Below are 26,281 nucleotides of genomic sequence, written 5' to 3' on the forward strand. Positions count from 1 at the left end.
GGGAAACACTTGTATTCAATACGAGACAGTTAATATACCCCCTTGGAACTAGGACCTCCATTGAGACCCCTGCCCTAGAGTTACTGGCCTGACTTGGGCTATCAGGAACAGTTGTCACCTTTTTGGCTGGTCAGTGAATAATCCCAAGGTTCAAAGAGCAGACTGCTTCTAAGGTCTTTTCTCATGACCTCCCTATGCAACTCTGGGCTTGTGGCCATGGAGACCTGGAGTGTCTGGATGGATCCCAGCTCCCTACAGCTAGCTAGAGGATGGGGGTAGAGATGAGGTAGCCCTTTTCCCGGGGCTCATTTTGCTGTCTGTGTGGTGGCAAGGCCCTGGGCGCTGGGCTAGGACCATTGAATTAGAGGTAAATGGATTTGGGTGGAGGTGGATATTCTGGTGTTTCAGCTGGGTGTGAGCTCCAGCTTGTTCTTGGGGAAATGGGGTTGAGGTGCTTTAGTAGAGAGTGTTAAGTGTGAAAGATGCCTCTTAAGGAGGTCTTGGGGCAGAATTGTCCAAGGCTATGATCTGAGTATTGTCGGTTCCTTAGATCCCTTCGGACTCTTGAAGGCACGTGGGGCCAGAGGGCTGCTGTCACTATCCCCAGTGCAGCCCAGAGGAGGCCTGGCCTGCCTTTCCTTTCTTGGCTCACTAGGCCCTGGGCTGCTGCATAGGTGTTTGTGGCGTCTACGCTTGCTAGGGATCTGGAAGAGCTTTAGGAGGATCTGCCATTTGTGACTTCTCTACCTTGGGATTCAGAAGACTTCCTTAGGCTCAAGTTCCCCACAGAGACCTGTAGGGGATTTTTCTTTGTTTAAGTAGAGAGCACAGTGTTTGGCATATGGCCCCACTCACACTGGTATTCTTCCTTTCGTGATTCCTACATTTGCTCTGGTAATAAGCAACAGAGGCAGGAGCATTCTAGAGCCTTGGGCACAGGAAGCTGGGTGTCTGACAGGGGTCACCTCTGACTATCCAAGGTGAGCTGGAGGAGGTGGTGCTTCCGTTTTACTAGCTCTTGCACTTACAGGAAGTAAGAGCTATAAAAGGCATTGGAGGCCGGACGCAGTGGCTCACGCCTGTAATCCCACCACTTTGGGAGGCTGAGGCGGGTGGATCATGTGAGGTCAGGAGTTCCAGACCAGCCTGGCCAACATGATGAAACCCCGTCTCTACTAGAAATACAAAAATTTGCTGGGTGTGGTGGCGTGTGCCTGTAATCCCAGCTACGCAGGAGGCTGAGGCAGGAGAATCGCTTGAACCTGGGAGGCGGAGGTTGCAGTGAGCTGAAATTGTGCCATTGCACTCCAGCCTGGATGATAACAGCAAAACTCCATCTCCTAAATAAATAAATAAATAAAATAAAACAAAATAAAATAAAATAAAATGAAGGGCATTGGAGACCCTAAAGGGTTGTGATCCAGTGGTCCTTGATTTGGGAATTGGAAGTCTCTTGGTAGCATGCAAAGATCCTTGTTGCAGTGTCTGAGGATTCACCTTCCCCAGTGGCCATGACTTCTCAGTCATGCTGTGGCCCTGGCTACCATGGGTTGGCGAGTTCAGGATGCTAGCTGTGTTGGCTCACTCAGTACTCCTCTGATCCCCTTGGCTTCCAGGCTCCCAGAACCTCTGATGTGTCAGAGCATTATCACAGACTCTTGATGATGCAGCTAAATGTCTTATCTTTAAAGCAGGTCATAAATGATAAATGTGATAACAGTCCTTGTAAACATAAACTCCCTTCTTATAAATGTGACCATTTCATTTCCACTGTGGCAGCACCAAGGGTCTTTGAGGAATTCTTGGTAGGATAAAAATGTTTAGGCTGGGCATGGTGGCTCCTGCCTGTAATCCCAGCACTTTGGGAGGCTGAGGCAGGTGGATCACCCGAGGTCAGGAGTTCAAGACCAGCCTGGCCAACATGGTGAAACCTGTCTCTACTAAAAATACAAAAAATTAGCCAGGCATGGTAGTGCGTACCTGTAACTCCAGCTACTCGGGAGGCTGAGGCAGGAGAATCACTTGAGCTCGGGAGGCGGAGGTTGCAGTGAGCTGAGATTGTGCCATTGGACTCCAGCCTGAACAACAGAGTGAGACTCTGTCTCAAAAAATAAAAAATAAAAATAAATTTAAAAAGTTCCAACTCCATTGGCCTAACTTCCACCCCCAGGAAGCAACTGAGTTATTTTTGCACATTTTCATCATAGCTTAGTTGTTTAGAGTGTAAGATCTGAAGTTAGGCATCCCCAGGTAGAATCCCAGCTCTCCATCTTACTCTAAGACTTTGCAAGTGCCTGAGTTTCCTATATTTAGAAAGAGTTAAAAGAGATCTCACGTGTATGCCAGACAAAGAGGAAGTGTTCATTACATTGAAGCTATTATTATTATTATCATTTCTGCACAGGGGTACACAAATTCTGAGGCTCATTATTAAGGAAATCTTTGGTAAAAACTGTAGGGGCTGAGGATGGTTTTTGGAAGAGTGGGAGGGGTTGGGGTGAGGCGCTTGAATGATGAGCAGAGAGGGCCGCACACTGGAGGCGGGGGTGGGGAGACTGAAATGTCATGGGTGACAGCTAAGCATATTTGGGGGCAGAATGACTCAGCATCTGTAGCCCTGCTGTGGAACCAACTCTTCTCCCTTTTCTTTGGAAAATTTGCCCCAAAAGCTGGGGGCAGGGGTAAGGAGGCATAACCAGTGAGGAGGGTTGAATGGCATAAAGTTAATGCTAACATTGGTCCAGAAGAACAGGGCAGAGTTCCCTGGAGGAAGGGAACCTAGTGAGGGGATGGGGGCAGGCCCAATAGACAGTCAAGAGTGCAAGCTGGCAGGGCGTGGTGGCTCACGCCTGTAATCCCAGCACTTTGGGAGGCCGAGGTGGGTGGATCACCTGAGGTCAGGAGTTCCAGACCAGCCTGGCCAACATGATGAAACCCTGTCTCTACTAAAAATACAAAAAACTAGCCGAGCGAGGTGGCAGGCGCCTGTAGTCCTAGCTACTCGGGAGGCTGAGGCAGGAGAATGGCGTAAACCCGGGAGGTGGAGCTTGCAGTGAGCTGAGACCCGGCCACTGCACTCCAGCCTGGGCGACAGAGCGAGACTCCATCTCAAAAAAAAAAAAATACAAAAATTAGCTGGGCGTGGTGGTGGGTGCCTGTAATCCCAGCTACCCAGGAGGCTGAGGCAGGAGAATCGCTTGAACCCAGGAGGTGGAGCTTGCAGTGAGCCGAGATCACGCCATTGCACTCCAGCCTGGGCAACAGAGCAAGACTCCGTCTCAAAAAAAAAGAAAAAAAGACGCTGGGCACAGTGGCTCACATCTGTGATCCTAGCACTTGAGGAGGCCAAGGCAGGAGGATTACCCGAACTGAGGAGTTAGTTCAAGACCAGCCTGGGCAACACGGTGAAACCCCCATCTCTATTAAAGTGCAAAAAATTATCCAGGTGTGGCGGCAGGTGCCTGTAGTCCCAGCTACTTGGGAGGCTGAGGCAGGAGAATCGCTTGAACCCAGGAGGTGGAGGTTGCAGTGAGCCAAGATTGCACCATTGCACTCCAGCCTGGGTGACAGAGCGAGACTCCATCTCAAAAAAAAAAAAAAAAAAAAAAAGGTGGAAGCTGTGGGGGCCAAGGGTTTCTGTGAAGGAATAGGCTTGGGAAATAACCATTGCGGCACTCACAGGGGGTCGGACCCTTTCCAAGTGCTTCACATGGATCAGCTCGTTTAATCCTCGCAGGACCTATGAGATATTATACCAATTTTTCAGGTGAAGAAATAGAGACATAAGAGACATCAAGAGTTTAAATAACTTGCCCAAGATCACATGGCTAGAAAGTGGCTGACCCAGGACTTGAATTCAGGAAGTCTGGCTGCAGGCCCACACCCTTAGAGAAACTGTCAGAGAGAGCTGGGTGTGGTAGTTCATGCCTGTAATCCTAGCACTTTGAGAGACTGAGGCTGGTAGATCGCTTGAGCTCAGGAGTTCTAAACCAGCCTGGGCAACATGGTGAAACCTCATCTCTACAAAAATTAGCTGGGTGTGGTGGCATGCGTCTGTAGTCCCAGCTACTCAGGAGGCCGAGGTGGGAAGATCGCTTGAGCTTGGGAGGCCGAGGTTGCAGTGAGCTGAAATTGCACCACTGCACTCCAGCCTGGGTGTCAGAGCCAGACCCTGCCTCAAAAAAAAAAAAAAAAAAAAAATGTCAGAGAGACCCCTACTGAGCTCATGGGGTGGTCGTGGTTGGGGAGGGTGGAGATAGGGGGTTGTGAGGTTTGTGTCTTGCTTGAAGGGCTGCCAGTGCCATGTCCAGCCATCACTGGAACATGCCTGGAGGGTTCAGGTTAACAGAGTCTGCTAAGAACCACAGGCCAAGTGCCAGATACTCTGCTGGGGCCCATCCTGGAGCACAAAGATCACCAAGCCGTGGGCCCTGCCTTCAAGATGCCTCCTGTCTAGTAAGAGAGACAAACATGTTAGCCTGGAATTTCAGTTGCTGTGGCAAGTGCTGCGATAAGACAAAGCACTGAGGAAGGGGGCACTTTGCCAGCCAGAAGAGGAGTTAGGGCAGGGAAGGCTTCCTGGAGGAGGGGCCGTTTGAGCTGAGTGAGGACAAGATAAAGTGGCTGCTGCCTCCTGGGCTTTTGATCTGGCATGGGAGCACATTGTTCTCCCCCTTGGTGAACTCTGAGTAGAGCTAAGTGGCCAGTGTGTGGGTTTCAGAGAAGGGTCAGGTTTTCTGGGTTCCGTAGCACCATTGCCAGGGTGAGGCAGGAACTGGGCAGTGTGGTCAGCTTTCCTGATGCCTTTGTGGTTTTTAATAGCTGAGAAACACTGCCACCTCTTGTAATGCCTGCAGTGAACATGGTGAAGAAGACATAAAAGTCTCTTAAGAGTCATTGCTCAGAACGCAGTGATTCAGTCTTGTCTCTCTGCACTTAGAAACAGAACCAGAGGCAAATGAATTTAAACTACGGAGGGAGGATTCAAGTAAGGTATGAGGAAGACATTCCAGATAGGATGTGAGATGTAAGAAAAGTGACTCATAGGCAGAGAGGGGAATGGCCTCCCCTGAAGGTCTTCAGAAATGGGAACAAGTTTCATTTGTCTTTGTGGTTTAAGAGGTTTCGTCTGGAGACAGGAAGATGAAGTAGAGGCCCCTAGAGGTCCATGTCAACTTGGTGATCGGAGGATAAAAGGAGCTGGAATTTTTGAGCTAGAAGATTACTTAAATCTGGCCTAACCTCTCCTTTGACTGTTGCAGTGATTGAAGAATGCCTGATAACACTGAGCAGCTCATCCATTAATGAGTGAGCCAAGGCACAAACAGTCTGCCCAACAGCTGGGACCCTTGCCTGCAGTGTTCCCGGTCAGTGTCAGCGGGGGTGCTCACTGGGAGGGACCTACAGCTCTACGGGATGGAGTCCAAGCCTTGTGAGGAGAGCTCAGGAAACCTGGAAGTAGTGGAGCATTTGTCTTGGTATTGGAATACAGAAAGCATCAGCCCCCATATACACCATGTTTCTGAGAGTGGCACTCTCAGTTGGAGCTAGTGGGTTATCTCCTAGATGCACCTAGAAGAGTTTTAGACATATATATGGGGCCCTCAGTAAACTTTGTTGGATGAATGAGTAAATAACAGATAATCCAAGACTTAATCTCTCTTTGACCATACCATGCCCTTGTTGGACCAGTGCACTTAACCCTTCTTATTCTGTTTTACTTAAGCTGACATTAGGCTTTTTTCATAATACTGCCCAGTCATAAAGAAAGGTGCCCACAAGTATGCTGGGGGCAAGGGTAAGAAGAGAAAACATGGGTTAGGATCCTTCTCAATATTTATACTTCTTTGAAGGATCATCAAGACCTGACATTATGTTCAGTCATAATGGCTTTTTCTTTTTTCTTTTTTATTGTTTCAAGCGCAAAAGTGTTTTTATTTTTTATTATTTATATATTTATGAGACAGGGTCTCGCTCTTTCACCTAGGCTGGGGTACAGTGTGGTGTGATCTCAGCTCACTGCAACCTCTGCCTCCCAGGTTCAAATGATTCTTGTGTCTCAGCCTCCTGAGTAGCTGGGATTACAGACATACACCGCCACACACAGCTAATTTTTTTGTTTTTAGTAAAGACGGGGTTTTAACATGTTGCCCTGGCTAGTCTCGAATTCCTGAGCTCAAGAGATCTGCCCGCCTTAGCCTCCCAAAGTACTGGGATACAGGTGTGAGCCACCGTGCCTGGCCCAAGCACAAAAGTAAAAGCCTTCATTTTTCAAATTTAGGAAAAACATATAGTATAACAGTCTCAGCCACATTAGAGCACGATGGTTACAGGGATCTCAGAAGAGAACAGAGCTTGCTCTTGGAAGATAATCTGATTAAGAGTGAACCAAATATGAACGGATGCTGGACAATGAGTTTAAAAATAATACCGGGTGGTGAACTTTAGCTCATGGGGTGAACTGAAATAGACTTGTGCAAATAAGAAGTAGCAGCAGCAAACATGATGGCAAGAACTTTTGCTTCCTCCTTGAATCCCATGATTCCCTATTCATTAAGAAAGTATTTGGTGTTAGGAGAGCACTGCAAAGCGTTTTTTTTTTTTTTTTTTTTTTCCTGGTGACCAGCAAGCTGGATTTGGAGCTCTGTTAAGGGGAAGCCTGTCTGTGGTCATGTAGGGTGATCAGGCTCCTGAAATGATTTCACTTTGCTCTGGTCTGAGATTAGTTTCGGTTTCAGGCTGTACCCACAGCTGGGAGAGAGCTAGTGAGCTCCAGGGAGGGTCAACTGGGGGAGTTTCAGCGTTGGCTGTGTCAGCCGATGGCAAGGTACGTGAACAGGGAACTCCTGTGCCGAGCAGAGAGAGGAAGAAGATGCGTCTGAGATGGAATTTGGGAAGGCAGCACTTGTGTGTTCGTGTGTCCAGAGACCGGGCCGGTGATGATGAGGAGGAGGGAGTGTATGAAGTATCAGATGTGCAAAGGACAAAACCCCCACCCATATAGGACCACTGAGCCTCGGGCTAGGGAAGTCTTAAAACAGATTGCCTGGGCTGGGTGGATTTTCCCTGAGCCGGTGTACCCCTGAGAGGAAAGCAAGTGTAAGCATGCCACAGAGTCAACATACATCTTGTACTGGCATCCTTAAGATCAGCCTCTACGGTGCAGCATTTTCTTGCATATGAGTTTCCTCAAAAAAAAAAAAAAAAAAAAAAAAAAAAAAAAAAGTCAAATTAAAGTTTGAGAACTGATAGTTGTGAACTTGCAGACCGTTGCATGTTGGTGGATTCTCTAAGAACTTCAAGTTGTCATTTTTCCTGAGACGGCTTGAGGCCAGTCTGGTTGGTTCACAGGGCATCATTACCCTAGAAAATCAGCAGTTTTCCTCCCCTGACTGGTTCTGGGTGAGGCATACACAGATGGTTCCTTCCCTCTTAGCAGTACTAGAGCATCATTACATTTTATTTCTCAAAGTTATACATTCATTTGATTTTGAAAAGAGAGAATCACTGAATTTTACAGCCGGAAAGGATTCTGAAGACTGCTTGCTTGGTTGCCTTCTGGAGGAATCTGAGGTTCTGGGTCGTTAAGTGCTTTGAAAAGACCGATGGTATGTAATTAAGAATACTGAATCAGAATGCCTGTGCTTCATCCCAGCCTCTGCTAGTTGCTGCCGTGTTCTTGGGGCAAGTTACTCAATCTCTCTGAGTCTTAGTTTCCTGATCGACACAGTGGGAGTGATAATATTACCAAATGGTTTCTTGGTTGGTGGTTTTTTTGTTTTTTGTTTTTTTTTAATTTTTGAGATGGAGTCTTGCTCTTTCGCCCACAGCTTCCACTCCCCGGGTTCAAGTAATTCTCCTGTCTCAGCCTCCTGAGTAGCTGGGATTACAGGCACCCACTACCATGACAAGCTCAGCTAATTTTTGTATTTTTAGTAGAGACAGGGTTTCACCATGTTGGCCAGGCTGGTCTTGAACTCCTGACCTCAACTGATCTGCCCGCCTCAGCCTCCCAACGTGCTGGGATTATAGGTATGAGCCACCATGCATGGCCAAAATATTACATAATGGTTGTTAATTAGTACCAAATACTTGTTAAGCCCCTAGCACAGTGTTTTGCATATTGTAAGTCCTCATTAAATGTTAGCTGCTACTGTTATTGTTATTATTTTCATTTTGTGAAATCACACAGCTACTTAGCAGTAAAGCCAGGGCTACAATGTTAAATTCTTTTTATTCCAATTCTTTTCAGCATGACCATAAGATTTCATCACAATCTTGAAATATGAGAAGACCTTTACGAAAATGTTTATGCAGATGTCTTCTAATGAATGTTCATAATAGAGCTAGAAGAAACGGGCTTAACCTATTTATTAGATGTAGTTAGACTTTGGGCATGAGGGCATATGTCTACCAAATAATTTGTTTCCACAAATATTAGTCACTCGTGTTTAAAGGTTTCCTGAATGCCAGATTTGTTGCCTCTGCTGGGAGATTGGGGTGTTTTTAGATGTTTTCATTGAAGAGTTCTTCTCAAGTTGGAAACATCCATTTCAATGAGTTGTGGTGGCAAAGCGGGCTTTTGTGTGTAAGGGAAATATTTCTGTAGCCTGGCTGCTATTTATCAAGGGTGAAGACAGTGCAGATGTTTTGAAAAAATATATGGGCTTGGCAGAAGTCCATGTGTCTCAGGCCATGCCTACACAAATCCGTTCCCAAATGATCTGTCCTGACCTTTGGCAAATCGCTGACAGCCTCGGAGCCTCCCAAGGGAGCCGTTTTTGTCTGAAACATTGTTGAGGCCAGTGTGACCGCTGGCCTTGCATGGTCCTTGACACCTCTGACGGGGTGTCACCCTCTCCCTAAGGCAGCTTTGGTGTGTTTTCTTGGAATATGAAGACGAATGGAAATGAATTTTGTTTGGTGAATCCTGAAATACTTCCTGGAGATATTGTCGCTCTCTAGAGATTATGGAATTGGAATCTGGTTTTGATGCTGATCCGTGGGACTTCTCAAATTTCCGTGCCTGAAGGAGACAGTGTGTTAAAGTGTGAAATGTGTGAGTGTGCAAATTGGAGTTGACGACTGGAGTTCCAGTCTTAGCTCTGCTGTGTGTGGGCTGTGTCATTCTGAGCAGGTCACTTAGCTTCTTTATTTGTAGTCTTCTTGAGGCCAATCTATTATTATACTCCACAACAACACATGGCTATTGACTACATATGTTAAATAGAGCTGGTAAGAATAATCTCTGTGGCACAGGATTCTCGCGATAGTCTAATAATAGCTAATGGCCGGGCGCAGTGGCTCACGCCTGTAATCCCAGCACTTTGGGAGGCCAAGGCAGGTGGATCGCCTGAGGTCAGGAGTTTGAGACCAGCCTGGCCAACATGGTGAAAACCCGTCTCTACTAAAATTACAAAAATTAGCCGGGCGTGGTGGTGGGCGCCCGTGATCCCAGCTACTCGGGAGGCTGAAGCAGGAGAATCACTTGAACCCGGGAGGCAGAGGTGGCAATGAGATCATACCACTGCACTCCAGCCTGGGTGACAGAGTGAGAGTCTGTCTCAAAAAAATAATAATAATAATAAATAAATAAATAAATAAATAATAGGCTGGGCATGGTAGCTCATGCCTGTAATCCCAGCACTTTGGGAGGCCAAGGCGGGCGGATCACCTGAGGTTGGAAATTCGAGACCAGCGTGACCAACATGGAGAAACCCCGTTTATACTAAAAATACAAAATTAACCGGGCATGGTGGTGCATGCCTATAATCCCAGCTACTCGGGAGGCTGAGGCAGGAGAATCACTTGAATCTGGTAGGCGGAGATTGCAGTGAGCCGAGATTGCACTGTTGCACTCCAGCCTGTGCAACAAGAGCGAAACTCCGTCTCAAAAAAATAAATAATAATAATAGCTAACATTTATTGCATGCTTACTGCATGCCAGTAAGCTTTCTAAGCATCTTGGGAATATTAATTTATGTAATCAATCCTAGATGAGAGGGTAGTATCATCACTTTATGCAGGAGGAGACCTAGGCACAGAGAGGTTAAGTTAACTTGCATAAGATCACACTGCTGGTTAGCTGAGGAGGCAGGATGTGAGCTCCAAAGCCAGGAGGCTGAGTCCATAGATGTATTTACAAAAGTGCTTTATAACTTTGTAGTGTTAGGATTCTTATTATTTGACTGTTACTGTTCTTATTTGACAATCCCAGGGAGGGATAAACTGAGCCTAGAGGTAGATTAAGTGTACAGATCACAGTGTTGGAAAGAATGAGGAATGGAGCATATGAGAGTTTTTTTTTTGGAGTTCTGGGGAAACAGCTGTTTCTAAGTGTGGGGCAGAGCTGAGGAGATCTGGCAGAGACAGAGAAGGATTTTTTTTGGATGGATTTTTACTTTCTGCTTTGAGGGTTGCATGTATGTGGATTTAAGAGCCATGCGACTCTTGCCCCTCCTATCCCATTTTATTTGGGAACTTATCTTTAAATTCCAACTCACCTCTCCTCCCTGGCAGCCTTAGAAACTTAGAAAACTGCCATGGATGGTGAATTCTTGAGACATGAAAGGAAAGGTGAAGGGTGGGGTTCTTAGTGGAATTTCTTCCTTGCGGTAGCATTTCTATTAAGTGCATTTGGGGAATGGGCCATGGGGTGGCTTATGTTTGGCAGAGAGAGGTATGGGAACTCTGGTGACTTCCCTTTTTCTCATGAGCTGATTTAATAAGAGAATGAATCATCCTAATAGCTTTAATTCTGGAAAAGAAAGAAAGGAGAGGCAAATGAGTGAGATGGCATTTGACTGAAGCCAGAAGCCTTCCACGTTAGTCTCCTGGGGTGGGCACTAGGCTGACACCCAGGGCCCTGGCAGTTCGTGCCAGTGGTGAGTTCCCTCCAGGGGCTTTGGGAAGGGCACCCAACTTCTGGTCACTGCCACTGTCACCGTCAGCCCTCTCATACTTGTGAGGCTCTGGAACCTAAGGCCTTGAAGGGAAATGAATAGGGAGGCATGTCAAAAATAGACTACTGGTAAAATTCACGTATAGTAGTGATCATTTTGAAGACATTAACATAAAAATTCATCTCATAAACCTAGACAATTTGGCCGGGTGCGGTGGCTCACGCCAGTAATACCAGCACTTTGGGAGGCTGAGGCGGGTGGATCACCTGAGGTCAGGAGTTCAAGATGAGCCTGGCCAATATGGTGAAAGCCCATCTCTAGTAAAAATACAAATATTAGCTGGGTGTGGTGGTGCATGCTTGTAGTCCCAGCTACTTGGGAGGCTGAGGCAGGAGAATCACTTGAACCCAGGAGGCGGAGGTTGCAGTGAGCTGAGAGCACACCATTGCACTCCAGCCTGGGTGACAGAGCAAGACTCTGTCTCAAAAACCAAATCAAACCAACCCACCCCCTCAAAAAAAAAAAAAAGCAAAAAATTAGACAATTCAAAAATAGTTTTTGACCTATGGGGATGTGAGTGGGCCATTCGCACCCCATGGAGGTGGCAGGTGTCTTCTCTGTGCTAATGGCTGACCTCCTGGAACATCTTAGGAAAAGTCCTGTTCTCTTTTAGGACTCAGATGTGAGCACTCCCAGGCCAGCCAGCCCCACCTCCCAGCTGCCTGGCCCTTCTCTGAGTTTGCTGGGAGGCTGGGAGCACATCCTTTTCTAAGCCACTCTTTGTGGCCTTTCTGTGGATCACTGACCTTAATTTGGATTCTGAGCCGAGCCTGGGGTCCCCAGGGAAGTGTAAAGGCTGCCAACGAAGAAGGGGTTGCATGAGAACTCCTTCAGACCAGCCCTGCCCCCCAAACTCAATTTAGGAACATGAATAGGGTGGTCGTATTTTCGGACTCTGACTTCTCGGCACACATTTCCCAAAGGCTTGCTTTTTTAGACAATGTCCCTCTGTCCCCATTCACCTCGTTCTCCTTCCTGGCCCCAGCCATCAGCAGTGGCTACTGTTAATACTTCCCATTTGTAAGAGGACTTGCTCCATGTCAAACATGCTACTTATGTAATTTAATTTAGTCCTTATGCTGACCCTAGGAGCCAGGGATTATTGTCTTTTTGGATGTGGGAACTGAGGCTGAGGGTTAAGTAACCTGGCCAAGTAACACACCCACTCACTTGGTGGGGTGTTTATTTGGTTTTGGTTTTAACCTTTTACTGTGACAAATGTCAAAAATCTACAAAAGTAGAGAGGTTAGTATAGTAACTTCCCTTTGCTGTTGTGGAGAAGCCCTGGCTCCAGTTCTTCTGTGGCATACAGCAGACACCTTTGGGTGAATTAGAAGAAGGTGCCCTTCCTCTAGGGCACACAACTTGGTAAGCAGAGTGTAGGCTGGATTCCAGCTCCATTTGCCCCTTTGGATGGGTGCGTTGTAGTGAACAGCCTGCATAGCTGTATATGGCAACCCTGTCTACTTAACTTATTATCTAGCTTTTGGCGTAAAGAAAGGAGACTATACCCAGACACCAGTTCCTGACAGAGTAATGACTTCTCTGCTCAGTCCTCAGCTATGTGGGGTGGGGGAGAAAAACTCAATCATGGGGGACTTTTCCAGTTAAAATGAAACAGGGACATGATTCCCAGAGGAGACATTTCTGCTGCAGAGGAGGGTGGGGAAGATGAGCGGTGTCTTTTGCTGCTTCTGTTTTCCATCAGCCACCTGCTCTCTTGACGACTCCTCCTTGATGCCCGCTCCCCTCTGTATGTGCCCAGAGCAGGGGGAAGCACTTGTAGAGTTGGTAGAGCCTTGGGTGTGAAAGCCTGGTGTGAACTCACTCTTGGCTGCCACCCTCCTGGAGTCACTACGACAAGCTGTCTTTGCCTCCTGGCAGCTTAGCTTCTATGGGGCTCAGGTTAGCCAGGGGCTGCGTGGGAGTTCTGCTTTGCACCTGTAGAACTGTTTCTTTTAGTCCCAAGTGGGGCTTATGAGTCACCAGATAGGGTGCTTCTTAAGGGTAGCTATTGTATTGTTTAAAAAACGACTGTGCCCTTGATTATACCCATGACAGCACCTGGCACTGGCGCTCCAGAAATATTTGTTAAACAGATGAATGTTAAACAAATGAATGCAGCATCCTGCTGAAGGGCCCAGGCTGAAAAATTCCTGTGCTTCAGTCAGGAGAGGCTGGATTATGCTGCAGGAATAATCAAATCCTGACATCCCAGGGGCTTGACACCATCTAGGTTTATTTTTTGCTCATGGAAAGTCTTGTGGGTCGGGCAGTCCACCTCCATCTGTAGCCACATCATCTGGAATATAGGGCCTTCAAGGCTAGTGTGGGAGGGGAGGAGAGAGATGGAGGAAACTGACACCTGTTACTTCCATTCACATTGCCCAGAGTTGGTCATGTGGGGCTGACCTCACTGCAAGGAAGGCTGGGAAATGCAGAGGAGAGAAGAGCTGTCTTTGCAGTTCTAAAGAAGAGGATTTTGAATTTCTTGTTTCCAGCTTCAGTCCATTGGAGTGCCTCTGGCTGAATGGCTTACTGTGCCACCATTTTTTTTTTTTCCTTTTTGTGGAGAACGGGGTCTCACTATGTTACCCAAGCAGGTCGCGAACTCCTGGGCTCAAGCTATCCTCCCGCCTCTGCCTCCCTGAGAGCTGGGATTACAGGTGTGACACCATTTTTTTTTAAAACACTGACAGAAAGGGAATACCTGCCACTCTCTTTAATCCAGGGAAGGAGGCATGGGATGGCACTGAAGGAGAGTCACATGGCAGGGTTTTTAACGGTTCCTTTATTACATGTTGACTATATGACGTTCATTTAGTCACCTCTAGAGCCTCTTTCCTCATCTGTACAGGGAGGATAGTAATGCCAGCTTGTCTCTCAGTTCAGACTCTACTGAAGGCAAGTAACAAAAACCAGCTTGAGCTATTTGAAGCCATGGGGGAATTGAAGACTCAAAGGAGGAAGTGCCTGGTCTCCCAAGTGCCGGGGGTGTGTGTGGGGGTGGTGGGGGTGGCTGGCGCAGCTGTTCTCAGTGAGTCTGCATGGTGCACCTGCAGGACGCCGCTGCTGCTGTGGACATGCACCAGGTGGTGTGGCCCCTCAGCTCCCAAATACACCTGTCCGCTTTCCAGTAACCCTCAGAGACTGAATAGCATCTGAACCTTGATGTGAAATCCTGAGGAGTCTGATGGGCTCGTGTGGATCAGCTGTCTATCACTGGGCCAGTCAGCTGGGACCAGGAGGGCATGATCACACAGCACCATGGGGTAGGAGCTTTCCCCTGTGAATGGGAGTGGCGGCGGTCCTCACAGGAGGGATATGAGCTGGTCAGACACCTCCAAAAGCTATTCAGGGCAGGCGAAATGGTTCGCCTGTAATCTCAGCACTCTGTGGGACCAAGGCGGGAGGATCACTTGAGGTCAGGAGTTCGAGACCAGCCTGGGCAACATAGTGAGACCCCATCTCTACACATAATTTGAAAAATTAGCTGGGCAGGCATGGTGGTGTGTGCATGTAGTCCCAGCTACTTGGGAGGCTGAGGTGGGAGAATCACCTGAGCCCAGGAGTTCAAGGCTGCGGTGAGCTGGGATTGCTCCACTGCACTCTAGTCTTCACCCAGACTGAGATCTTGTCTCAAAAAAATAAAAAGCTAGACAGGGCATGGTGGCTCACGCCTGCAATTCTAGCACTTTAAGGGGCCAAGGTGGGCAGATCACTTGAGGTCAGGAGTTCAAGACCAGCCTAGCCAACAAGGTGAAAGCCTGTCTCTACTAAAATACAAAAATTAGCCAGGCATGGTGACACACTCCTGTAGTCCCAGCTGTTCTGGAGGCTGAGACAGGAGAATCGCTTGAACCCAGAAGGTGGAGGTTGCAGTGAGCCAAGGTCATGCCACTGCACTCCTGCTTGGGTGACAGAGCGAGACTCCCCCTTAAAAAAAAAAAAAAAAAAAAAAAGCCCAGGCACGGTGGCTCATGTCTGTAATCCCAGCATTTTGGGAGGCTGAGGCGGGCAGATCACCTGAGGTCAGGAGTTCGAGACCAGCCCGACCAACATGGAGAAACCCCATCTCTACTAAAAATATAAAAATAGCTGGGCGTGGTGGTGCATGCCTGTAATCCCAGCTACTCAGGAGGCTGAGGCAGGAGAATTGTTTGAACCCCGGAGGCGGAGGTTGTGCTGAGCTGAGATCACACCATTGCATTCCAGCCTGGGCAGCAAGAGCGAAACTCTGTCTTAAAATAAATAAATAATAATAAATAAAATTTAAAAACAAAATAAAAAGCTGTCGTCCGTGCTTAGCTGGTTCAAGGTTGCTGAGCTGGCTGGGTAATGTCTGTAAGAACACCGAGAACCGTCAGGTATTGCATACATGTGCTCTGGTATGGTGGTGCCAGGTCTCTCATTAGGAATCATGGCGATTGCACTGCCCTGAAGGTGCATGGGAAGGATTATAACTCTGTGAGGGAGAATTTAAAAGTCTTGGTGGAGGCAGGTGAGCTGTTTGTTGGAAGGCCATGGAGCAGGGATGGGAGGGAGTGGTCAGGGCCAGGGCCAGCACAGGGCATTGCTGGGGTTAAGCTAGGTTTATAGGGTGTTAGGCCATGACATCATAAACCAGAGAGTAAATGTGTATTTATCACCTATGTAAGTACAGATGCTTCTACACTTGAAACTGTGTAATGGAGAAAGGATGTTAGTCCGGATATGGCACTTTGGTCCCTAGACCAAAGTCCATGTCCCCAGACTGTCTCAACTGGCTGTGTGCCTGTGAGCAAGTTACCTCATCTCTCTGGGCTTGAGGATCCTGTGTGTGCAGCCTGTGTCCATATAGCATGGGGGTTAAGGCCTGAAGACTGGGATTAGGCAGCTGGCTTTGAGTCTTATTCTTCACTTTCTGTGTGATCTAGGCAGATTATAACAAATTTTTTATTACAATTATTTTATTTTATTTTTTGGCTTCTCATGCTTATTTCCTACCGAGGCAGATTTTTAGATTTATTTTTTAGTTTTTCTTGAGACAGGGTCTCTCTCTGTCATCCCAGCTGGAGTGCAGTAGCACCACCGCAGCTCACTGCAGCCTGGATCCCCTGGGCTCAAGGGATTTTCCCACCTCAGCTTCCCTGAGTAGCTGGGACTACAGGCACTCACCACCATGCCTGGCTAATTTTAAAAATTATTTGTAGAGACAGGGTCTTGCTATGTTGCCCAGGCTGGTCTTGAACTCCTAGGCTCAAGTGATCCTACCAACCTCCTAAAGTGTTGAGATTACAGGAGTGAGCCACTGTGCCCAGCTTCTAGGCAGATTTCTTTTCTTTTCTGTGTTTTTGAGACAGGGTCTCACTTTGTCACCCAGGCTGGAGTGCAGTGGCACAATCTCGCTTACAGCAACCTAGACCTCCCAGGTTCAAGCATCCTTCTACTTCAGCCTCCTGAGTAGCTGGGACTACAGGTGCATGCTGCCACACCTCACTAATGTTTGAATTTTTTTGTAGAGATGGGATTTCACCATATTGCCCAGGCTGATCTTGAACTCCTGGACTCCAGCGATCCTCCCACCTCGGCTTCCCAAAGTGTTGGGATGACAGGTGTGAGCTACTGCACCAGGTCTCTGGGCAGATTTCTAAACCTCCCTGAGTTTCAGTTTCCTCATTTGTGAAATGAGGATATTCATAGTACCTGCTTTGTGTGGTTATTGTGAGGATTACATGAAATGAATGTGCAATCAAATATTAACTAATATTATTAATAGAAGCTGAGGCCAGGCTGATTCCAGGGACCCATGGCAGGGTGCCCAGGCCCTTTAAGAGTATGAATGAGGCCCGGACGCAGTGGCTCACGCCTGTAATCACAGCACTTTGAGAGGCTGAGGTGGGCGGATCACAAGGTCAAAAGATGGAGACCATCCTGGCCAATGTGGTGAAACCCCGTCTCTACTAAAAATACAAAAATTAGCTGGGCGTGGTGGCACGTGCCTATAGTCCCAGGTACTTGGGAGGCTGAGGCAGGAGAATCACTTGAACCCAGGAGGCGGAGGTTGCAGTGAGCCGAGATCACGCCACTGTACTCCAGCTTGGTGACAGAGCGAGACTCCGTCTCAAAAAAAAAAAAAAAAAAAAAAAAGAGTGTGAATAAACACGGAGGGCTGTGTGGTGGCAGGATGGGCTGGGGGTGCAGGAAGAAGCCCTGAGAAAGGATAGACAGGAAGCTGGAGTGGCAGTGGGCAGGAGAGTGGAGCTGCTGACAGAGGTGGGTCTGAGCCTCACCCAGGTTGTGGCTCAGGTCTTTCTATTAATCCAGTTCTGCCAGCGCAGTAGTGCCATGCTCTGTGGAAACAGCCCTGGAGCCAGTACTGCCTCCTCTCCTCCCACTGCCCATCTGCGTACCAGCCACTGTCCCTGAGGCCTCAAGATGTGTTGAACCATAGGGACGAGTCTGCAGAGTCCTAGAAGTTGGGTGCCTCCTTCTCTGCCATCCTGGGCCGGGGGCTTGAGAGGCACCTGGTTGTGAGGGCTGGGATTAAAGTGCTTCCATTGCGATACTGTGGAGCCTGGAGAGTGAAAAAATAAATGAAGAAGCTCTGACCACAGAGCAATTTGAGGGCTGAATTATTTAGAGCCTCTGCTCCCTCTGGCTTCTCCTGGGGAAGGGCCAAAGGAGGAATGTGGAGCCGGGGAGGGCTGAGCTTCCCTGGCCAGGCTTGTGCTCTCTGGGGCCCTGGGAGTCCACACTGTCCCGCTGTGTCCTCAGCTGCCTCTGTCCTTGGGTCACAAGGCCCCTGTGGTTTCCCGCAGCCTACGGGGCCTGACAGGTTCAGGTTGAGGCTGAGAGGAGAGACCCCTGCTTTCCTCTTTGCCCCACCCCCGGTCTGGCCTCCCCTGATGCTGCTTGGCTCCAGGATATAGCGATAATGAATGACATAAATAAGTCATTCTCATTAGCAGCGGGTGGGTCACTGGCCCAGGAGACAGGACAGCAGCAGCGGAGGTGGATGTGGGCAGGGCTGGTCAAGTCCCCTGGTCTTTCTCTCAGGAGCCCCAGAGGGAGGCTTAATCCTCTTTCCATCTCTCCAGGATTATGTTTTCAGCTTGGGGGACTTGATGAAAATCCATGCTTCCAGCAGTCAAGGGGGCCCGGGAGAGGGGTGCCAGTAGGGTCCCCTAGGAAGGAGTTGGGGTGGGACGGCCAGGCGCTGAAGCTGCTCCAGGCAGGCCTGGCCCGCCAAGGTGGACCGTGGCCATGGCAACCCCTGGCTGCACCCGGGGTAAACACAGGCTTTCAAAGGGGGCCTTGTTTTGTTCCCTGTGGAAGCCTTTCAGTTCCAGCCTGCTGGGGCTTTTCAAACCTCGGGAGGAAAGGGAGGGCAGCGGGGATGGGGCGGGCCTGACTGTGAGGAAATGTCACTCCTGGACCCCCTTCACCCCGGCCCCAGGCATATTTCCTGGAGGCCCCAGTTTCTAAAGCTCCTGCTTCTGGAGAATGAAAAGAAGAGTAAGCACCAGGAATGTGTCCAGTCTCTAGGCAACAGGGTGTGTGTGTGTGTGTGTGTGTCTAATGGAAGGGAGGGAAGCTTAAAAAAAAAAATCACTGTCACGCTGGTCACTCAGGATGGAAGGCTTCACTGCTCTACACTGATTTCAGCAAACTAGCTGGGGCCACCTGAAGCAGATCTTTAAGGATTGCTCATCCTGTTGGCATGGAATATCAAATAAGTAAAATCTCAGAGAAAATGCTAAACCATTCATTAAATGTAAGGTAAACACATTGGCAATTTGCATTCTTGTGTATTAGCCAGTGAGTTTTAGTAAGAAAGCCGATCGCGGATATACTTGAATAGCCTTTGCTGTCTTGGGGAGCTTGGTCCCTGGTTTCTATCCCCATCATTTTGTCTGTAAGCTTAACCCAAGTATAAAAATCGGGAATGGGCTGGGCGCAGTGGCTCATGCCTATAATCCCAGCACTTTGGGAGGCTGAGGCAGGTGGATTACCTGAGCTCAGGAGTTTGAGACCAGCCTGGCCAACATGGCAAAACCCTGTCTCTACTAAAAATACAAAAATTAGCCAGGCATAGTGGGGCATGCCTGTAATCCCAGCTACTCGGGAGGCTGAGGCAGAAGAATTGTGTGAATCTGGGAGGCGGAGGCTGCAGTGAGCCGAGATCGCGCCACTGCGTGCCAGCCTGGACGACAGAGTGAGATTCTGTCTCAAAAAAATAATCGGGAAGGATGGCATGTCTGCCCCCTAAGGTATTCTCTATGTATCTGTTAAAAAATGAGATGACAAATGCACTTCCACTTCTTAAAAAGGATAGGGGTTCATATCCAAATATTGTCTTTCTTTCATTTTTTTTTTTAAGAGAGACAGGGTCTTGCTATATTGCCCAGGCTGGAGTACAGTGTCACAATAATGACTCACTATAACCTGGAATTTGTGGGCTCAAGCAATACGCCTGCCTCAGCCTCCCAAGTAGCTGAGACTACGGGTGTGCACCACCATGCCTGGCTATTTTTATTTTTATTTATTTATTTTTTGAGACGGAGTCTCGCTCTGTTTCCCAGCCTGGAATGCAGTGGCGTGATCTCGGCTCACTGCAAGCTCCAACTCCTGGGTTCAAGCCATTCTCCTGCCTCAGCCTCCTGAGTAGCTGGGACTATAGGCACGCGCCACCACACCCAGATAATTTTTGTATTTTTAGTAGAGATGGAGTTTCACCATACTAGCCAGGCTGGTCTTGAACTCCTGACCTCATGATCTGCCCACCTCAGCCTTCCAAAGTGTTGGGATTACAGGTTTGAGCCACCGCACCTGACCTTTATTTTTATATTGTAGAGAAGAGGTCTCGCTATGTTGCCCAGCCCAGGCTGGTCTCAAACTCCTGGGCTCAAGCAGTCCTCCAACCTTGGCTTTAAATATTCTTTCTTGACACTGCATTCCTCTTTGCCTTGTCTGAAGAGGTGGTGAGCAGGATGGGGAGAGGAGCAGGAGGCAGACATGACTACATTTGTTAACATTGGGTTGGCCTCTCTCAGCCAGGTCCCCGGATGCTCTTAGGGATTCTTGAAGGAGGTGTGGGGATAAAGATCCCAGCCCATAAGTCAGGCTCCAAATAGAGCTGTTCTGGGCCTGCGTTCATTTGTTCTCGAGTCACTGTCGGCCTGGGGAATGCAGCATCCGATCTGGTAGATGGGAGTTTCCTGCTGAAGATCCCAGCCTCATGCCTTCCAGTCTGGCCAGGAGAGGTGGGGCTCAGGAAGTATGAGTATACCTAGCCCAGCATCCCGGCAGCTCAGCAAGCTTTCCCCACAGCTGGAAGGCCAGATCAGGTGGCTGGGTCCTCATGGATTCCCATCTCTTCTGTCCCTTCCTCCCTTTGCAAATTCTCCCTTGTCATATGCTGTTGAACTAGGAGAGATGAAAGTGGCTTCTTCATCTGAGGTTGGGGTGGAGGGGGGCTCATGAACTTGCCCAGCTTTTTTGATTGGTATAAAATAAGAGGCACTGCAGACAGCTTTGTGGAGGCAGGGAAAAACAAGATATGGTTCCTGCTTCTGGAGAGATTTGGTCTAATGGAGGGACCGACCAACACATTAGAACATCAAAGCTGTGTAAAGTTACAGACGTTGTTTACTTGTAGAATCTTAGACCGGCTAAGAGGTCCAAAATGTCCAGAGCAGCTCTGTTCAGTGGTTCTCCACCTTGCTGCCCGTGAGGCTGTCTGATTCTGCTAGTGCTGGGTGGGGCCCAGGCATCGGTAAGTTTTATACGTTGCCCAGGTGTTTCTGTTGGGCAGCCAGGGTTGAGAACCATCTATCTAGTGCGGTGGTTCACAAGTGGGGATGATTTTGCCCCCAAGGAGACATTGTCAGTGTTACAACAGGGGGTGATGTTACTATTGGCATTTGTGGGTAGAGGCCAGGGATGCTGCTAAACATCTTGCAGTATACAGGACAGCCCCTTACTCTCTATTACTCTCTAGCCCCAAATGTCAGTTGTGCCTAAGGTTGAGAACCCTTGCTCTAGCGCCTGGACCAGACTTTGTTTTTTTTATTGTTTGTTTGTTTGTTTGTTTTAAATAACAGAGTTTCGCTCTTGTTGCCCAGGCCAGAGTGCAGTGGCACAATCTCGACTCACTGCAACCTCTGCCTCCTGGGTTCAAGCGATTCTCCTGGCTCAGCCTCCCAAGTAGCTGGGATTACAGGAGCTCACCACCACGCCCAGCTAATTTTTGTATTTTTAGTAGAGATGGGGTTTCACCATGTTGGCCAGGCTGGTCTGGAATCCTGACCTCAAATTATCTGCCCACCTTGGCCTCCCAACAGACTTTTTTGTTTTTTTTCAGACAGAGTCTCGCTGTCGCCCAGGCTGGAGTGTAGTGCTGTGATCTCGGCTCACTGCAAGCTCCGCCTCCCGGGTTCACACCATTCTCCTGCCTCAGCCTCCTGAGTAGCTGGGACTACAGGTGCCCACCACCATGCCCAGCTAATTGTTTTTGTATTTTTAGTAGAGATGGAGTTTCACCGTGTTAGCCAGGATGGTCTCAATCTCCTGACCTCGTGATCCAGCCATCTCGGTCTCCTAAAGTGCTGGGGTTACAGGCGTGAGCCACTGTGCCTGGCCTTTTTTTTTTTTTTTTCCCCAGACACAGTGTCACTTTGTTGCCCAGGCTGGAGTGCTGTCGCGCGATCTTGGCTCACTGCAACCTCCACCTCCCGGGTTCAAGAGATTCTCGTGCCTCAGCCTCCCGAGTAGCTGGGATTACAGGCATGCACTACAACACCCAACTATTTGTGTGTGTGTGTGTGTGTGTTTAGTGGAGACAGGATTTCACCACGTTGGCCAGGCTGGTCTCGAACTCCTAACCTCAGGCAATGCACCTGCCTCGGCCTGCCAAAGTGCTGGGATTACAGGCATGAGTCACCGCTCCCAGCCTAGAGATACGTTTTAAGCAGAATTCTGAAAGAGGGAAGGACACAACTGGGTGAGAGGAGCAGGGTTGGGGGTATTGTGTAGGGAAGCAGCACATGGCAGGGTTTGGAGGTAGGAGAATACGATTTGATATTTGCAAAGGAGAAAGAGGCTCGTGGTTTCATGGGGGTCCTCTGCAATCCAGAGGAGGCTTTTCAGCTGGATCCTCCCTGGATTCGCGATTGTGTCTTGTTGAGACACCTTTGGTCAGGACATGAAGCCCCTCTGACTGTGTTCCTTTGTGTGTTACTAACCCTCAGGCCTTTCTTGGCCCTCTGTGAGTAAAGTGAAGGAGATCTGTCAGCCACCATCAACTTCAATACCCAGTCCCACCCTGGGGCAGGCTTTCCCTGAGTCTATGCATATGTGAGAGCTTCTGCCCAGCAACTCACTTCCCCCCGCCCCGCCCCCCCAACCCCTCCGCCACTGCCAGAACAGCAGTGCCCTTTGACTTAGTTAACGGCCTCATGACCGTTTATTGCTTATTCCCCACTTCTTTAGAGGAGGGTAAGGAGAAGGCCCCAGCCTGTGCCTCTATGCCTGCTTCCTGACAGTGGACGGCATGTGGCAGTGGCTTCATCAGTGTTTTTGAATGAATGAGCGACTGCCCTGAATGAATGGGAGATCTGGGGTTTTTCCTGCGAATTGCACCTCTCCCGCTTTTTTTGTTTCTTTTCTTTTTTAAACAGGATCTTGCTTAGTCACCCAGGCTGGAGTGTGAACACAGCTCACTGCAGCCTTGACTTCCCAGGCTCAGGCGATCCCACACTTCAGCCCCCAAGTAGCTGAGATTATAGGTGTGTGCCACCACCTCCAGCTAATTTTTGTATTTTTTGTAGAGACATGGTTTTGCCATGTTGCCCAGGCTGGTCTCAAATTCCTGAGCTCAAGTAATCTGCCTATCTCGGCTTCCTAAAGTGCTGGGATTACAGACATAAGCCACCGCACCCGGCCAGCCCCTTTAATAAGTCCTTCAGTCCTTGTACCAGAAATGGAACTAGGAGAGACTGAGGTTGGCACTAACGAAGGTTTTTAGTGTCAAGAATTTCCAGGGAGTAGAGCAGGTCATGGGAAGGTTACCTGCAGGAAGTGGGGACCGTTCCCCCTTTGGAGTTGGTCTGTTGGTGGCTCTTTCTGGCTACAGGAGTGGTCACAGACGGGTCATTTCTGCCCTCCCGTGTTGACCACAGCACATCCCTTCCTCTGTGGCTTCCAGCTTTTAATTAGATTTCTCAGCTCTCACGATAGATGTGGATATCTTCTTCTTCTTAGGAAGTAGAAAGTGCTGTCCAAACACATGTGTGATTTTCCCAGGCCATCACTGTCTGAGACCCAGCTTCAGTCTGGCTTGAGCAGAAGCAAAGAAGTGGGCACAGTTTTCTCAAAATGCTCCCTCCTTTTGGCTGTGGTTGTGGGTAGCGTTCCTCACAATGTTTGCAAAGGCTTCTGAGCTGCTTTTCTCTGCCTTCTGTTAAACCCCTGGGACTGAAAGGGCTTTGGTTTCTGACTCAGGATAAAAGGGCCCCTGGTCATCCCAGACGCAGCCTGGAGTTGGGGAAAGGTGTTTGTAAGGGCTACCTTCTGGCCTCCTCACAGCCGGTGCTAACTGGTGAGCCTTTGCTGGAGTCCGACTTGTTTGCCAGGTGAAGTTCGCAGCATCAGCCTCGTTGGCTCCGGTCTGCTTGTGCAATTGGAGACTTGCTACCCAAAGTCAGGTCCCCAGACTAGCAGCGCTGACATCACCTGGTTAGAAATGGAGAATTGCGGGCCCCACCTTGAACTTCCTGAATCTATCTACATTTTAAGAAGGTCCCCAGTGTTCGTGTGCACATGACAGTCTGAGAAGTGACCAGGCGCAGTGGCTTACGCCTATAATCCCAGCACTTTGGGAGGCCAAGGCGGTGGATCACCTGAGGCCAGGAGTTCGATACCAGCCCCACAAACATGGTGAAATCCTGTCTCTACTAAATACAAAAAAAATTTGCTGGGCGTGGTGGCGCCTGCCTGTAATCCCAGCTACTCGGGAGGCTGAGGCAGGAGAATCGCTTGAACCCAGGAGGTGGAGATTGCAGTGAGCTGAGATTGTGCCACTGCGCTCCAGCCTGGGCAACAAGAGCAAAACTCCATCTCAATAAAGAAAGAAAGAGAGAGAGAGAGAAAGAAAGAGAAAGAAGAAAGAAAGAAAAGAGAAAAGAAAAGAAAAGAAAGGAAAGAAAGAAAGAGAAAGAAAGAGAGAGAGAAAGAAAGTAAGTCTGAGAAGTGCTGGGCTACAAGACTTTGGATGCTGCAGGGACAGCTGGGGACGTGCTGAACCTTGTTTGAGTGTCTTCTATGCCCCGTCTTTGCAGTGCTTTAAAACAGTGCTTCTCAAAGTATCTGAGGTGAAGGACAACGTGTTCTATTCCTTAGTTCAGGGACCGATGAGCATGACCAGTCTGAGCCAGTCTGAGAACATCCAGACTGGTCTATACCCTGTTCTAAGAGGGAAGTCCACAGATCACATGCTTGGATATTGTACTAATGTCAGATTGCTATAAACGTTTTAAAATCCTTCCTTCCTTTCTTTTTCTGTACTTATTTGGTAAGGACCCACAACTTAACAGTTTGCAGGTGGTCTGTGGACATACTTTTAGGGGCCCTGGTCTAGAGCCCTGTCTTTCGGGTCAGATAGATCAGGTTTGAATCTTGGCACTGTCCCTGACTTGCGGTGTGTTCTTGGGCAGCTGTTTAACTTCTCTGGGGCTTAATTTTGTCATCTCTGAACTGGAGATGATAAGCCCCTGCCTCATAGGACTGGAGTGAGGATTAAATGAGATAAGTTTGGGTAAAGCTTATCATTAAGAGCCCAGCACACAGAATTTGGGCTTGATAATATTGGGTGTCAAATGTTGGCAGCAGCATCATTGTCATTGTTTGCTGTCTTGGAGCATCTGGAAATGAGGACAATGGCCTCAGTTAAGGAACACCCTTGTTTTTAGACAGACGGTGGCCTTTAAAACTGTAGCAAATTAGTATGGAATGGAAACTTTTTTCCCCGCCTGCTAATTTCTGATAGTTTGGGGCTGCCGTAATGAATTATTTTTCTCAGTGTGGATCCAACTAAAACCCAGGATCAGAATTGGGACAATGTTGAAACTTGTTTTTAAGTGATGGAAAGAAGTCATAAACACAGTGTAGGAAATCTTTTAATCCCGCAGGACCTGACTGTTAACCCTTTCCCTCCCGCTCCCCACCCCGAGTATATATCCTGGATACTCTCTCCCAGTCAGGCTGGGTGGACTGCCAGTGCCAGGTGACTCTAATTCTTGAATGCCAGTCTATTCTCCATTTCTGGAGAAACTCAAGTTGCCCTCTTCGCTATTACTTGATAGCAAAGAGATGGCCTGAAAAAGTAGAGGACTCAAATCGGAAGATATGTGTTCTAGAATGGACTTCACAAGGCATCGGAGTGTTGCTACCTTATTGGTCCTAGGTTCTTAAGCTTTTGTCTGGTCCCAGATTCCACGGATAATCTAAAGAGAACTTTGACACCCTCCCAAAAAGCATAGGCACACACAAACACATTAAATTGTGCATTCGATTTTGGGGATGAGGGGTTCCGTAGACCTCACAGAAACCTCACAGAGCCTTTGCTAAGAACCTTGTGCCAGGCTGTAAGCTTCACAAGGCGTATTTCTACTGCCCAGTGACTATCTGAGTGCCCCGTGGCATAGAATAGGGGTTACATACACAGGCTTTGGAGTCAGGATGCCAGGGTTTGAATCCCTCCTCTGCTACTTGTGGGCTTGTTGACCTTAGGTACAGCTATTTATCCTCTCTAAGCCTCAGTTTCCCCATCTGTAAAGTGGAGGAAAGAATAGTACCTACCTCACAGGGTAGTTGTGAGGTGAGATGGGACAGTATTTTTAAAGGCTTACATTGCATGAATTGTTTTGCCTACAGAATGTCCATTGCCATCCGGAGGAGTCTCATGTTGGTAGCAAGAACTTGTACTGTCTTTGTTGCAGAGCAACAGGTTATTGGGCTGTAGGTTAATGTGAGGCTTTCTTTGGATGAGTGGGGTTGGGGGGCAGACCCCTAGACATACCTCTTGGAAATATGAGGGGTTGGGAGCTTTGGAGCAAGGCTCCTAGAAGCCTGCTAGACCCAGCTGCTCCTGTTCAGTAATTTCCATGTGCTGTTGTTGATTTTGGCTTTAGGCATGGAGAGCCCTGCCTTGGGAGCTTCCTTGAAACTGGATGCCCCAACCCAGAGGGTGTGGGCAGGAGGGAAGCCTCAGTGAACACTGGAGAAGCAGACTTTTTTTCTCTCTCTAATTAACGCTGGCATTTTTTTTTTTTTTTTTTTTT

General features: G+C 48.5%; 1 protein-coding gene across 7 annotated transcripts in view; it reads left to right on the top strand.

Moving 5' to 3' along the window:
* Positions 1–26,281, top strand: part of LOC105476804 (CUE domain containing 1) — a 106,516-nt gene that overhangs the window by 1,723 nt on the left and 78,512 nt on the right. The gene's annotated exons all lie outside the window — the stretch shown is intronic.

This window comes from Macaca nemestrina, chromosome 17, assembly GCF_043159975.1.
Source record: "Macaca nemestrina isolate mMacNem1 chromosome 17, mMacNem.hap1, whole genome shotgun sequence".
NCBI classification, from domain to species: domain Eukaryota; kingdom Metazoa; phylum Chordata; class Mammalia; order Primates; family Cercopithecidae; genus Macaca; species Macaca nemestrina.